Consider the following 15,794-nt stretch of genomic DNA (forward strand, 5'->3'; position numbering starts at 1 on the left):
CATCCCTTACAACAACCGCTCCATCCATCCCTTTTCATCCATCATTTCTCTCTCTCTCTCTCTCTCTCTCTCATTTCTATCTTCACTCTTCAACTCCCAAGAGAAACACCCAACGTCTAAGCTCTCTAAGCTCTCCTAAAGCCAAGTGTGACCCACTTTCCTACCCTCTCATCTCCCATCTCAACCTTCTAATCTCCACCAACCTCTATCAAAATTAAAGGCAAGGAGTATAGGCGTTCAAGGAGCTAAGGAAGAAGGCCGATAGGTGGCTGATCCACCATTGATTTTCATTTAAGGGCCCACTTATGATGGGACCCATTTTGATGTGTGTGTGTGTGTTGTAATCTAGAGGGGCCCATAGTGGAGGGGTCTCTCTCTCTCTCTCTCTCATTTTCTTGTGGTGATGATGAAGCTGCATGGCCCACCCGAATGGACCTCACCTTGCTCTTATGTGTTGTATCCACACCGTCCAATCCATGGACGGTGAGAGAGGATTGGATGGTGTACCTCACGTCAACTAATTAGCTGTTGTATTGACGTGAGTAAGAGCTGTGGGTCCCACCATCCTTATAGCTAGTGTACTGACATCACCAAGCTGGTATATGTGGGCCCCACCATATGATGTATGTGTTACATCAAAACCGTCCATCTGTTTATCCAGCCATCCAGTTGTCTAGACGTGCTCTCGGGACCCACCATGATGTCAGCGTTCCACGTGCCATGTGGGGCCCTACCCTGATGTATGTGATTACATCCAGACCATCCGTTAGATGGACGTCCACCCTCCTGGATGTTGGATCTATTTTTTTTAAAGGTAATATAATAATAATAATATTATATTATATTATATTATATATATACATATATATAGTAATATATGTATGAGAGGTGGGCCCCACGCGGGACCCACCCATCTGGATTGGATGGTTGGTGTACCAAGACGTCAGCAAGTGGTGGACCCCACTGTAATGTGATGGTGTCATCCACATCGTCTAGCACGCTGGACGAGTGGGACCCACCTGTTGATGTATGTGTTTTGGTTCATTCGTCTATCTGGACGGTGGCAGATGGGGCCCACCGCTGATGGATGTGTTATATCCTAACCGTCCATCCAATTGGCAGGCTCGTCTCAAGGCTTGAGACTGAAAATAAGACAGATCTAATATTAAGTGGACCACACTGCAGAAAACAGTGGGATGAACGTGCACCATTAAAAGCCCCTTGGGTTACAAGGTTTTGGACCAACATGATATTTGTTTTTCCTCTATATCCAGGTCTTTGTGACCTTATGCACAGACTGGATGGAAAATAAATACTGTGGTGGGCCCATTGGAAATTTAACTGTGGAAATCATTATCACTATTGCCATTTGTGGTATGGTCCAGATGATCCTTTGGATATGATTCATTTTTTATAATGATCTATAATGATCTCTAACAATGGATGGATGGTGTCTTGGAATTGGCCCATTTGATCGGCCTATTCAACGTGGCTCATTCGACTCGACGCATTTACATCGGCCTATTTGATTCGGCCCATTCAACTTGGCCCATCCGACTCGGCCCATTTGATTCAGCCCATTTGATATGGCTCGATTATATATATATATATATATATATATATATATATATATATATATATATATATATATATATAGGGCCATGAGTGAGGCCCAATGTGATGCGTATATACCCCATAAACGAGGTCCATGATGATGCATATTAGGCCCTTGTATGAAGTCGATATGATTGGCCCTATGGGCGCCATTCCTTGGGAGTAATGTTTGTTAAAGGTCCACATTAATGAGCAATGATGATTGGACGTCCACATTGTGACCTTCCCTTGGGCCTTGTTAGGCCATTTTCATCATTCTTTAGTGGATTAACCTAAACGCTTGAGCCCCATTGATTTTAATTGATCCATCATCGGTCATCCATATATGGACCTCGCCTTGCGTCGAGATTGATTATCGATGCCGATTATCGGTGCCGATTGCCGATATTAGCTACCGTTGCTGATTATAAGTTTGTGATAGCATAGCATTATAATACATGCCTATACGCATCATCTGTATGTTTGTTATGAGATGTGATTGGCCATTGCATATGCCATAGTGCAGGTGGTTTATGAGAGTCCCTGATAGGAAGAGTTATCTCACACAAGCGCACGGTATGCGCAGGATTGATGCATGATTAGACTGCGTGACTCATGCACTTTGCATTTGTGTGATTGTCATTACTGTATGCCTTAGCGACATCAGGGCCATAGCCTCCACAAACACATCGTGGGTGGCTGGATTGGATACCGAAAATACTATTTCTAGAATTGGGGTGCCATAGATGTTCCTAGGTGAAAATTTCTAAACCCGATGGTACTAGAGGATGACTCCAACGTCGAGACCGAGTGGATACATGAACGCACGAAGGCCGAATACTAGGAGGCCGCGTCTCCCACTATGTCGTAGTCGGTTGGAAAGGGGTGTGGCCTTACTCACCTGAGGGTAGGGGGCATTGCTATGCTGAGTTTGACCAGCTCATGAATGGGTCCGCTATCGACGTGCCGGATAGGTATTGATAGACTATTGGCTAGGCAGATATTGAGATTTCTTACGCTCACTTGGACTGCGTGCCTGGGAAAGGGGTAGTGTCATTTGAAGTTCTAAACTCCGGTGATTATCCAGAGTGAGAACTGTATTGATATTTGATGTTCTAGGGATGAACTACTTTGATATGTGGGCTCGGATGAGGATTGGCATGCTTGAGTTGCATCTCGCATCACATGGTCTTGATATGGTCGACAACATTCATATCTTGCACCACATAGCCTTGGTACGACTGATTGCATTCATGTACTCATCAGCATGATTCCGCATTACTCTGATATTGCATTCTAAGTATGTTCATATTACGCACATACTTACACCACCCTCTAAGCTTCCTATAAGCTTATGCACGATTGATGTGTGCAGGTGATGCTAAGACGCAGCCGTAGCTTCGCCGCAGTAGGAGAGTGCAGTTGAACTTCAGGAGTTTCCATTATTATTATCTTGTATTTTCCTTTATATACATTGTACCTTAAATTTTTTTATCATAGTGAATTTTGTGATGGTGTTCTTGTGGTTATTGTTTGTGGGTTATGCTTATGGTTATGCTTATTATGAATCAAAATCATGTTTGAAATCCTCCTTATAGAATCCCAGGATCGGAACCTGGTGTATGGGTTCTGGGAGCCGAGAATGAGGTACTATGGAGGCTGTCCGGCAATCGAAAATTTTGTGTGCTCGGTTTCTAAGTTTGGGGTGTGACAATTAGCCTCCCTGTATAAAGCCTCAGATTCTTCTCTCTTAGATTTAGGATTTGTACAATCCTTCTTTACATATCCTTTCATCATACAATTCCAGCACTTTACGTTTCCTTTATCATTGCCCTTGGATTTGGATCTAGAATCTGAAGAACCTGTACCTTGTTCAGAATTTCTACCCCTTGTAAACAGTGTATCAGAAGATATCCTCATATCGACGTTAAGCTTTCTTATAGCCTTTCTTTGAAGGACTGAGATAACGGTGTCGACATTCAGGGTTTTATTCGTGGTGCACATTGTATCCTTAAATGACTCATAAGAAGCCGGAAAAGAATTCAACAACATTCATGCTTGTTCTTCATCTTTTATCACTTCCTCCATATCCAGCAATTTGCAAACTAATTTATTAAAGTTGCTGATGTGAGCCTCCAGATCTCCACCCTCTGTCATCTTAAAGTTATACCACTGTCACTTCAAGTGTAGGCGATTTTCAGAGAATTATTTTCCATAGACATCTTCTAACTTTGCTCATAATTTAGCCACAGTTTTCTCCCTCATGACATTGTAGAGAACGTCATCCGTGAGACATAAACGGATCGATGATAAAGTCTTCTCATTAAGGGTATTCCAATCATCATCAGTCATATTAGACTTCTGCTCCTCAAGAGCACCATCTTTACCTTGCTTGATTAAGGAACTGATCATCTTGATCTTCCATAACTTAAAATTACTTTTCCCTAAGTATTTCTAAATCTTATACCTAGTGTTTCCCATTGATGCTTATCCCTTAGATTTAGATCTATGCCTCAACGATTGCTCTGATACCACTTGTTGGAGATTTTTGTTGTGGAAGCACACAGATCTAGATATAAGATAGCAATCCAATGGCACCAAGCAAATACAAGAGAATACACAAATTTAACGTGAAAAACCCTTTCGGGAAAAAATCATGGCACAAAGTGACAGAATTCCACTATGAAAGCATATATTACAAAGAGAAATGACTTACCGATTCGAACAACCTAAAATCTCACCCCTGCTACACCATTTAGAAACCCTAAAACCCTTTTATAAACCCTTGAAACCCCTTTAGAAAGCCTTAGCATTCCTTAGAATAGCCCTAGGGACCCCTATTTATAGTTTAAGAAACTCCACTTACGCACCTACTTGAAACCACTTCAAATTTATGCAGTCCGCGCAGAATCCACGCACCATCTGCATAACCTTCAACTAGTTGAGCTAGGGCTTCAACTGGTCGAAGGGAACCGTCAACCGGTCGAGCTTGACCCTCGACTGGTTGAGCGTCTGGGGCAACCAAAATATATACACGCTAGACTTCGAGTCGAGTGGGCCTCGACTAGTCAAGCAGCACGGTGAATTACAGATTTAAGACATCTGTTTTACAACAATTTTTTCATATCATTTTATCCATTTTTTGCATATTGGTTGCAACATATAGAGAGTTTCAAGGGTTTTTGAGTTTGGATGCTCGACTGTGACCGAATCACTACTGAATTTAGTGTTGGTCGATTGGGTCCGTTGGTTGTCTCTGACACGTGTTGAGTATACTCCCGGTTTGATCCATTTAGATTTTTAATGATTTCCAAGTCAATATAAGACAATTCATTAAAGTCAAGTTAAAGCTCAAAGAGCAGTGTGTCTTTGTTTTAAGTGGGGTGTGTACAATAATATTAAAAATATGGCAAATCTAAGGTTTGGGTGAACTGGGGATTGAACATCCATTGTTAAAAGCTTTTTGAGAGCTTCAAAAGTTTTAATCAGACTGATGTTTGTGTTTCCGTTTGTCCGGGTCTATTTGACCTTATGAACAAGTTATGTGGCAAATATACATCACAATAAGCATTTGAAAGGTTTTAATGATGAGCATCATGATCACTACGACTTCTTGTAGCGTGGACCACTTGAAACGTGGATCTACCTCACTTTCTAGCTAATACTATAAAATGATGTGCTAAAATGGATAGACAGCATGGATAAGACAAATATGTCATGTTGGGTGCCACAAATTTCCTTTCAAGATGGAGTCACTCCCAACAAAGATAGGGCACAATCCGAGTTCCTCACCACCCACTTTGTTGGTGAAATGACACGGTGAAGTATGATTAGTGGAGCTGTAAGCTGTTGATCAAGATGGGCCCCAGCCTTTTTTTTCTTAATGTTTTTCAGCTGAGTATGTACTCCGCCCATATTGGACAGTGTATAACCCTGTCAATCAAGTCTCACCATGTCATTTCAGGACCAAGGTGGGTGGCTTCTCACCACCCAGTATACCTTCGTACGTAACACACCTAAGCTTTGTGGGGCCTAACATGTTGTAAGTTTAAAAATTCACTCCGTCTACAAGGTTAAAAACCTTTTTTCCTTTTTACTTTTAAAGGATGACTCAGATTAAAAACTTAAATGGCCTGATAAAGTGGAACAACATGAAAATGTACTTAAAACCTTTTAGGTTTATGAGGTGCAACCCACAAGTCAAGTTTATTTTTATATTTTTTTTCTTTATCCTTATGATTTGCACACTGATTTTTATATTCTCTTTATCCTTGTGGTTCGCACACGATGAATTGGTTTGAGGAAAGATAAACACTATGGTGGCCTTATACATAAACTTATAGTTGGTGTCCCATCTTCATTGCTCCATGTGATGTAGCTCACTCCTAGGGATGGATCTACAAATTTCTAGTTGTAGGGCATGATATCGAGGAGCACACTTGATGGACGGAGTGGATGTCATGCAGAAAACATGCTGGCCCATGGTGTTTTATTCTCATATGCATTACTTAAAACTGGTGTTCTAAGAGATTCTGATCCATCGTAAATAGTGTCTTATGAGGGTTGTCACCCTAAAATTTTGGATTTTAGGTTGTTTGGACTTGAAATCCTGTTTTTGTAAAAGTGGGATCATTTTGCACTCCTAAAAATCTTGGATATCAATTTTGAATTAAGTGGCTTAAAATTCAGGATTTTCTCCCTTTTTTAATGCCAAAGAAGACTGCTAGGTTGCAAAATTCAAGATTTTAAACATCTCCAACCGCCATAATTATTATCTCCTCATTTCTTAGGGGTTGTTCGGCAACATCCATTTATGCATGTTTGGGTGCATTTGGAATCATTAAGCCGTTAGGCAACGTGCATTTAAGAGTAAATAGTATTGGAGGTAAATAAAATACACAACTTAATGTATTTTGAAATATCACCTTTTTTGTTGTGATTCTAGTGTAACCAGACCAGAATTCCTCTTCTTCTTCATTTATTTATTTATTTATTATTTTTTTGCTTTTGCTCCTTTTTAAAGGTAAGAGAGTCCAACATGTAACAAATGTGGCACTAAGCTAACAATCCATTAAAAACATGGCACACTAATGACATACTAAAATATTATAATTACCAGTTGCATTACTAAAATCACATCAATATGATGATCAGAACTGTCCAAACATGGCCATGTAAATCGCTGGTTAGAAAATGTCAATTACTTGCCCATTTTCAATCCATATACTTGTGACCTATTTGAGGCTTGAAATTTTGTCACTTCTAGCTAAATTATATATTTCAATGAGTTTATTATAATCATTCTGTCAAATATCACACACGTAAACTAACTTAGAATATTAAAGTTGATTTGGTAATTAAATTCGAGTTCCATTAGTATAGGATAAAATTTCAATACATTTCTATTTTTGAATTCCAATGCGTTTTAATATAAAGCTATTAAAACCTTTCAAACAATACTTGAAGATTAGGATTCATTTTGACCCTTATTTAGATTCCAATGCATTTCAAATATAAGTTACTAAATGTGCCTTAAAGGTATTCGCATTCATTCATACTATTGAACGATTCTGACTCGTCTATCGTAGACATGCTTGTTAGAATGGAATCACTTAATATTTTCATTTGAACGGTCTAATTGATGTGCACGAGTTTTGGCTCCTGGTACATCTGAACTTGGACAATAATGCAAGGTTATATACCATCGTACCTAATTCATAGGTGCATGTCCATATCATACATCAGGTCCCCCATATAGAACTTTCTCCTCGGTCATAGTGACGTACATTTCAAAGGCTGCACCCCATTTACAAGAATGCTGTACGACAGTGGACATTCGGTGCATCCCAGAGATCCGGAGAGGCACGCAAAGCCTATTTCAAAGTTGTTATCAACTCATATTGTCAGCTGCCAATCTAGGCTATCTTTGACAACAGCATGTCAATGTCAGCATATGGCCCAATTAAATCCTACCATGTTAATAATTTAGTTTTTTTGAATTCACCAAAATTATCGGCACCCAAGGAATGCCAATTGGGTGATGAGGAGCTCACCCCTGGGCGTGGATTGTGTCCTTCCTATGCCAGGATGGCATCATCTTGATCGGGGCTTCATATACCCACTGCAATGTATGTATTTTATCCAAGCTGTTCATTTTTTGAAAGATTATTTTAAGACATGATATTAAAAAAATGATAATCGAACACCCACAGTTGAAAACTTCAATGAGTTACAAATATTTTTATCAAGCTGATATATATATATATATATAGTCGTGACCTTCTGAACAGGTTGGGTGGCAAGCATACATCATGGTAGGTCATGGAAAGGCTTCAATGAACCGCATCCGTTCCACCGCTAGCTGCTTTTTGTGGCGTAGTGCACTTGGCCCTTAGATCTGCCACATTTTTAAGCTAATGCCCTGAAATGATCTGCTGTCTTAAAATAATCTACCGATCTGTATAAACAACAAGGGTAAAATACATGCACCCACGGATCTCCTGCCAAGACCAAGACCTTCCTAACAAGGTTAGGATGCAATCTGAGTTCCTCACTAACCCACCCACCTCAATGGTGAAATGATGTGGCGAGGTTTAATCGGTGAAGTCATAAACCGTTAGATATGGGCCCAAGTCTTTATAAAAGTTTTTCAGCCCAGTATATACTCAGCCTATCTCCCATAGCAAACAACCCCACTAATCAAGTCTCACCACATCATTTCACCACCAAGGTCCCTACTCATGGTTTAGTGGTTTGAGTACCCATTGTGGTGTGTGTGTGGGTGTGTGCCTAATATATATGCGTGTCTCTGTGTGTGTGTGTGTGTGTGGTTGAAAGCCCAGGATAGGTCTCTGACCCAAGCTATTCAAGGTATAGAGCTCAGAGAGAGATATGTAACTCTCCCAACGAAAGGATGATACTTGAATTGAACTGGCCAATAATAGAGCTCAGTAGGGGAGGATTCATCTCACTAGGAGCATTTACAATATAGATGAAAGGCTCGTAAGGGAAGGAACTAAAGATTCAAGCTCTCCTCGCCTTCCAAGTTGACTCAACCAACCACCACTAAGATAGTGTAAGTAGCTTAGAGGGGATTATGGCCCATGTTAGGAGAAAAAGGGCATGACCTAATCTTGGCCAAAGAACATGCCGATTGAGGTGAACCTGTCGATAGTTTCGAGAGTAGTTTCCTGTCCAAAAAAGGACTCTTCAGCGTATTCTATATAAACACGATGGCCTCCAAACCGCCAAAAGACCCTATAAATACCATTGCTTCAAACAAAAAGAGGAAAGTGAAAAAACTCACTGTCTACTCCTTAATCTAAGTTTATTTGCCTAACTTAGGCATCTGTGGACCTGTAGCTGGTTATTGTCACCGTGCTTTTGTTTTTTATTATTATTATTATTATTTTATAAATATCTCCAATGTTCTCGTAGGACCGTCAAAGGGTATACCTCCACAATAGATCATATCCGTTAGCCCAAAATACTCGAATAACATTTAGGATTTAAAATCTATGCTAGAGATTTTAATTCTATACTCCCGAAAGAGCCTTGATTGGATCGATTGAATAATTGATATGGGTAAGCCATGGGTTGAGCCAAACTGAGCTTACACCTAATGCTTAGTCTATGTGCTTGGCTTGCGCCCTACTTGGGCTGATTCCGATATCACATGTGCATGTGTTTGTATCCTACAAATATTTTATTCTATTCCTTAGATAAGCATTTATCTTGAATATGAATAGTTAATTTCATTATTCTAAAATATTTATTCTTTATGCAGGTGTGGCCCATTTGATAAATGGATAAATTAAAAAGTTCAAGGAAAAATAGAGATATTATCAATTTCCATGCCGGGTTGGGCCTGCTATGTTAGGCTCATGTCTATTGCACGCCGGGCCCCAGGCCGGACTCACCCCTAATAGTTAGTAACACGAAAATCACGTTACCATCGTTGTCTCTAATTAATGCTGGTTTTCTTCCAACTGGGCTATTGACAATTTTTCATCAGAGCTGTTCACTAGACATACAACAGCCGCCCCATTTGGGGCATCATTTCAGTTCATAGATTGGTTTCTGTTCCATCTAAAATGGGACCCATGATTTTAGAAGTTTATTTTGAGTTGGGTACGTTCAACGTGTCGAGCGTCTAGATGAATGTGTACGAAACATCAATCTCTAGCGAAGTATAGATTTTTTTTTTCCTTCTTAATTTCAGTTTTTTTTCCCAAGCTATGTTTCTATGGGCGAGGTTTGCTGCACGTCATCTCAATGAATTTTGTATTTACATGGGACGGTAGCTGTAGCCGTTGAATTTGTAGTCATATCTTGATGATCGAAATCGCTTATAAGATGGACCTTACCATGGATGGGGATTTTTTATTTTAAAGACTATCATACTTCAGTTTCTCGACTAGTTAATGGTTTTACTCCTTTACGGACGGTGTAGATAAGCTTTGTTCAATTAGACATAAACTTGATTACCAATCTGGAAATTTTTTCTTAGTGCCATCCATCACTAGTGAGGACCACCATTGGACGGTTTGGATTATTGAAGCATGATCCGAAGATCGAATGGCAACTGTCACAATGTAAAAATGGCAATTAGATGAGATGTATGGTAGCAAACTTATTCATGGAAACACATTTTTAACTAATATTGCGGAAGCTAATTTGGTTTCATGGAAATGGCCAGAACATGCTTCACTGTCGAAACCAGAAATTTCTATGGACAAAAATACCCTTCTCATCCAAGGGTCAGTTTGAGCCGTTCATCCGTTACGTACAATGGGAAGATGTGAGCCGTACCCAAAGTGTGACTTAAAAATCACGCTGCCTTGGTGATCATAGCCGCTAGTTGTATGATATTTGTGAATTGCAATTGGTTGGGTGATCCAATCCGTTAATTGGAGGAGATATATGAGGATTGTAAATGGGCGGTTAGAAAAAAAGGTACGTGCCAAAATTGTCATTCGATGTGTACGGCCTTCTAAATGACTGGATCAAGTTAATTAGAAATTTTGTCATATGGCCCACTAAGGTGGGACCCAACAAAATGAATGGCCAGAATCTCGTACTGATCCTGTATTGTTATCTAGAGAGAATGCAAATGGAGGTAAGTAGAGACAACGAATGTATGAATGATAGGTCGATCCGTAGGTATGCTAACTCCACACGTGTCCAACCAGACGCATGCCCACATGCCATAACAGAATACATCTGTGAGATCAGATCTTTCCATCAGGTGGACTTCACCGTTCAGATCTTCTAGCCTAAAAAGCGACCTATCTCACAGCTCAGGTGGGCCACAACATACAAAATAAATCATTTACTTTGTACAATCCCACCTAAGGAAACAACGATCCATGCCTTATTTCCAACCAGATGAAAAGCTTAAATCTCGCATGCATGTTTTCTATTGGCATGTGCGAGTTTGCATATGAATCGGCACGAGCAAAACCCCTCAACACGCACGTTATTGGACAGCTTATTTTGGAGATGTTACTTAAGAGTCCCTGTAGATAAACTATCACTAAAATATTTATCTTTTATAATTTAGACAAAAGATAGGCGTATGTTGGTTATTCAATACATAAATACATCGTCTTTTAGTGCGTTTTGTTATAAGATAGGTCTTCACGTATAAGATCATGTCGGGTCTGGGGACCATTTCCGTGTGCTAAACAGTGCAATACAGCTATACTTACTTTTCGTACACATGTTAGTGATATTTGCGCGAGGACAGATCGAAGCCGTGAAACGGGTTACACGCGCCAGACCACTTGGCACACGTTTGCAAGATCTGGGCCGTTTACTGACTAGGGCTCTTCATGAACATGCATTGTACCAGAGTCCCTGGATTGTATGAAAAAGGTAAGCCACACACGTACGGGGATGCTTGCTCAACGGTGATTTTGTTTCCTAAGGTGTCATCCACTCGATGAGTGGACACGGCAGAATAAATGGGCCAAGATATGATCAGGGAAGGACCCACATATTTGCATGCTAGGATCTCACGCGCGTGTGGCTGGGAGAGTGGGAGGCATGCGTGCCACGATTCACCTCTTCAATCTCTCTTCGTACGGGCAGCCCGTGCATTTCTCCACTTTTGTGTTTTGTTTTCACTTGGACCGGAATCCTAGAGACTCCTATTTTACACGGCGTGTACAACACCCAAGATTGTGGGTCCCACGATAGTGTATATGTAAAATCTACTCCGTCCATCGGATTTTATCCTCGAATATACGAAGGAAAAATTAGAGAAATCCGAAAATTATCTGGGCCATACAAAAGAAAAAATTGGAGATGGGATGCCAACCGTAGGTTTGTGAATGGGACTATCATGGAGTTTTCTTTAATCAAACACTTTCATCAGCTGTAAATCATGAGGATGAAGCGAAATGCAAAAATCAGTATGATTCAAATTATCAGGCGGGTCACACCCTGTGAACTTGATGTTTTAGTAGCAGTTCTACATTTTTATCATTGTCACAGTCCATCAGAGATTTTTAACGGCTGGTATTTTCTTTTTACGGTACAAATAATTATTTTCACATGATCGACGGAGTGGATTTATATATAAAAAAATTTCTGGCTCTAGATGGTTTGGATGATTTACGCAGCCGTCTACAACAGTCTTGTACAGTCGATTCCGGTCCTTTTCATTTGGCGTCGGGACGTAAATATTTTAAAATATCTCATTTGCGGCTGACGGACGAACGGTTCAAAATAAAAGTAAGCCGGACCCGAATAGCCAACTTGATGATGTTTCTGTCAGTGCCATGGACTGATGCTGACTCCTTAAAAAGCATCTCTCTCAACGACATCAACGGCCAATATGGATCCCATGGAGATATTAATAAGGGTTGAGATTGAGTCTGTCCAAAATTGTTACAGGTTTTCCTGCAATCTAGGTCATCGATAGAGGTAGGCATCGAGTAAGACCGGATTGGATCCAACTCGATGATATCAACGGCCATTTTGGATCCCATGGAGATATTAATAAGGTTGAGATTGAATCTTTCCAAAATCGTTACAGGGTTTTCCCTGCAATCTAAGTCACCAGTGGAGGTGGGCATCAAGTTGTGTAAGACCGGATTGGATTCAACTCGATTCGATTTGATTTTTTAAGAACTTGATCTGAACTTTCGATTTAATCCGAGACCGAGTCCAACAGGGCTAACTCGATCTGATCTGAATCCTTGTTGGTCTGACCCGAACTGAGTCTGACTCAGTTTGAAAATTTGAATCAAGTTGAGTCTAGGGAGAGAAAGAAAGAGATGTGAGAAATCAGGAGAAAATGAAGGGGATGAGGGAAATTGGGAGAGAGAGAGAGGGAGAGAAAGGTGGAAAGATGAGCGGGTACGGTGCCTCTTTCAGGTAGAGAAAAAGGGATTAGAGTTCATTCGGATTTCGAATCGGATCGGTCCAGATTGATCAGGATCCGAACTCGATCCGATGTACGATCGGATCTGAGTGGTCCTACTCGATTCGTACCGATACAGGCCTTCGGTTTAGATCGGATCGGGTCGGATTCTGCCCAGCTCTAGTCATCAAGTGACGAGTTGTCTCGACTTGGATGGGCACGATTTGGCTGTGACTTGGGAAGCTGCGATGTGAGTACGACCTTGAATATAGGGCATACCTTGATGTATTTATCGTATATCCACGCCGTCCATCGATTTTTCCAAATTATTTTAGTAGATGGAACAAAAAATGAAGCGAGTATAAAATTTAGGTAGACCACACCACTGGAGAGAGTGTTTATTGACCATTAAAAACCTTCTGCGGGCTACAAAAGTTTTGGATTAAGCTGATATTTATTTTTTCCATTCATCCAAGTATGTATTGATTTATCAAAAGGTTGAATTTTCAATAAAAATTATGATGAAACCTAGGAATTTCCTAGGAAATTTTTAACGGTGGTCGTTCAATGACCACTGATTTATGTGGTGTGGTCCATATGAAACTTGTATCTGCTTTATTTTTAGTGTCATAATCTAAAATAAGCTGGAAACATTGATGGAAGCATCTAGGTGGGTCCTACGTTCAGGGTCGCACCCACGTCGCTGGCTCCGGCTCTATACTCTAGCTGTGCGAAACTAGCCCATGAATGGTGTCCTGGTGCGTGCAGTTGGGCTCCTGCTTTGGTGATCCAGTCCTTCCATCAGACGGGCCCTTCCATGGATGGGGGAGCTGCAAAAGTAACCCCGATTAACAAACCATAACCCTTGATTCGGTGGACAGCAATGTAAATGAACGGCTGAGAAGACTTAGAGCAATGTTCTAGAAAAAACCAAAAACTGGGTGGCTAGGATCTTTCCATCTGGAGTATTTCTGAGGCATCCTCCATTGTGGGTGCATCGTATCAAAGGTAATGGTTTTTCCCTTGTGCTAAATGGGGTCACAGGGATACTGTTTTCGTCCTAAACGATCAAGACCATACGATGAGTTGGATGATGCATGACCTGAAGGCATGCAGTGTGGTCTAGACCATCGGAGATCTCGAGGACTGGATGACCTTAGCCACCAGTCTTGGGTCCTTTTTTTTTTCCAGTTAAATCTAGACCTTTGCTTCATTTCTCGTCCCTGTGACGTGATGATCTACCCTTTTGATCTGATTGGGTTCTAAAATTTCCAAAAATCCCCAAGACTGGAAGATCTTAGCCATCCCATATCCGGGAGCATTTTGTAGGACACTTGGAGGGCTATGGTTATCCAATTATTAACAGATTTCTATAAATCGCCCAACTGCAGCATGCCATGTCAGACTGTCTGTATCACCTATAGTCCTATCATGGCTCGACATATATACAATGATCTAATGATATCATCCCGATGCTACACATCGAGCATTTAGATCTGTTTACATCATCCTGTGCTTGAGGTTGTCCTCATATAACAGTGACATGCCTGCAATTTCTCGCCCATGAATTTCTTGGAAGATTTTCAATTTTTGAGGGTTTTTTTTTTTTTGAGAAAATCTCCCTAAAAATTAAAATATGTAGAATCATTTATTATAAATGAATAAAAGATATTTAAAATAAATGCAAATAGATATATATATATATCAATGGTCCCAGTAACTCTCTCATGGGAGGATGCACTCAGGGCGAAGGAAACACTACCTACGCGGGTATTTCCAGGAAAAAAGAAAACCGTACTTTTTGAGCATGAATGCATCCTAACTCTAACCGTTCGTTGTGTGGCCACCTGATTAGACGGACAGGCCTGATTTTGGTAGCAGGTGATCCAACGACGTCATGGCACGGATGATCTGCACAAGAGGCATGTTAGTGGGAAATATGGTACAATGCCTCAAGTAGTGCCCTCGTGCTCTGTGGTTGATATAGGGTATGTTTGATATAAGAATACGATGTTCCAATTTTATGAAATGGGTCCACCAGGGTACCATTCCTGTCCCATGCACGTGGATTTTGTCTTTCTCTTGATGCACAACTGTAACAATCTTAAATTTTGGTACATCATTAAAAAACTAAATTAAATATTTAAAGATTTTATTTTTAAATAAAAAATAAAAACAAGTTAATAATTGAGTTGGTAGTGAAATTCTTAGTTGAGAGAGAGGTTTAGGGATCGATTCTTAAAGTAGTAATAATGAATTTTTTTATTGAATATCATAAAAAAATTCAAATTTTCCATTTAAAAAAAAAAATAAAATAAAATAAAAAAAATAGGAAGCCTAAAGTAAAAGGAATACAAAATTCTAAGAAGGCTCGATAAGTTCTAATCGTTAGATCTTTTTAACTTTTTATTATGTTGTTAATTTCTTCTTGATCTATACAATGGATGGCGTGGATCATCCACACCATCATTGTATAGGTGTGTAGAGTCAATTTTAGTAAAGTGATGTTTTATGATTTTAGTCTAATTAGTAATATTTTAGGAATAAATTAAATGGATGGAATCTGATTGTTGTAAAATAGATCTGTACGGATCATATGATCCTTAAGGCCAAAATATACAAGGGCCATAATTTTTAGATCAGTCTAACAATCAGATAGGCCACATTAGTCAGATCTAAAAGTGTTTAATAAAAGAATCTTAGATTTTTGCGCAAGTGTTGGTATCACTTGGCGTAAAAGGTCGAGATGGGCCATCGGTGTATATGTGGTTAGATCCATACCATCCATCTAATGTGTAGAGGCAAAACATGATAATACATCAAGAATCTGAAT

Source organism: Magnolia sinica, chromosome 4 (assembly GCF_029962835.1).
Source record: "Magnolia sinica isolate HGM2019 chromosome 4, MsV1, whole genome shotgun sequence".
NCBI lineage: Eukaryota > Viridiplantae > Streptophyta > Magnoliopsida > Magnoliales > Magnoliaceae > Magnolia > Magnolia sinica.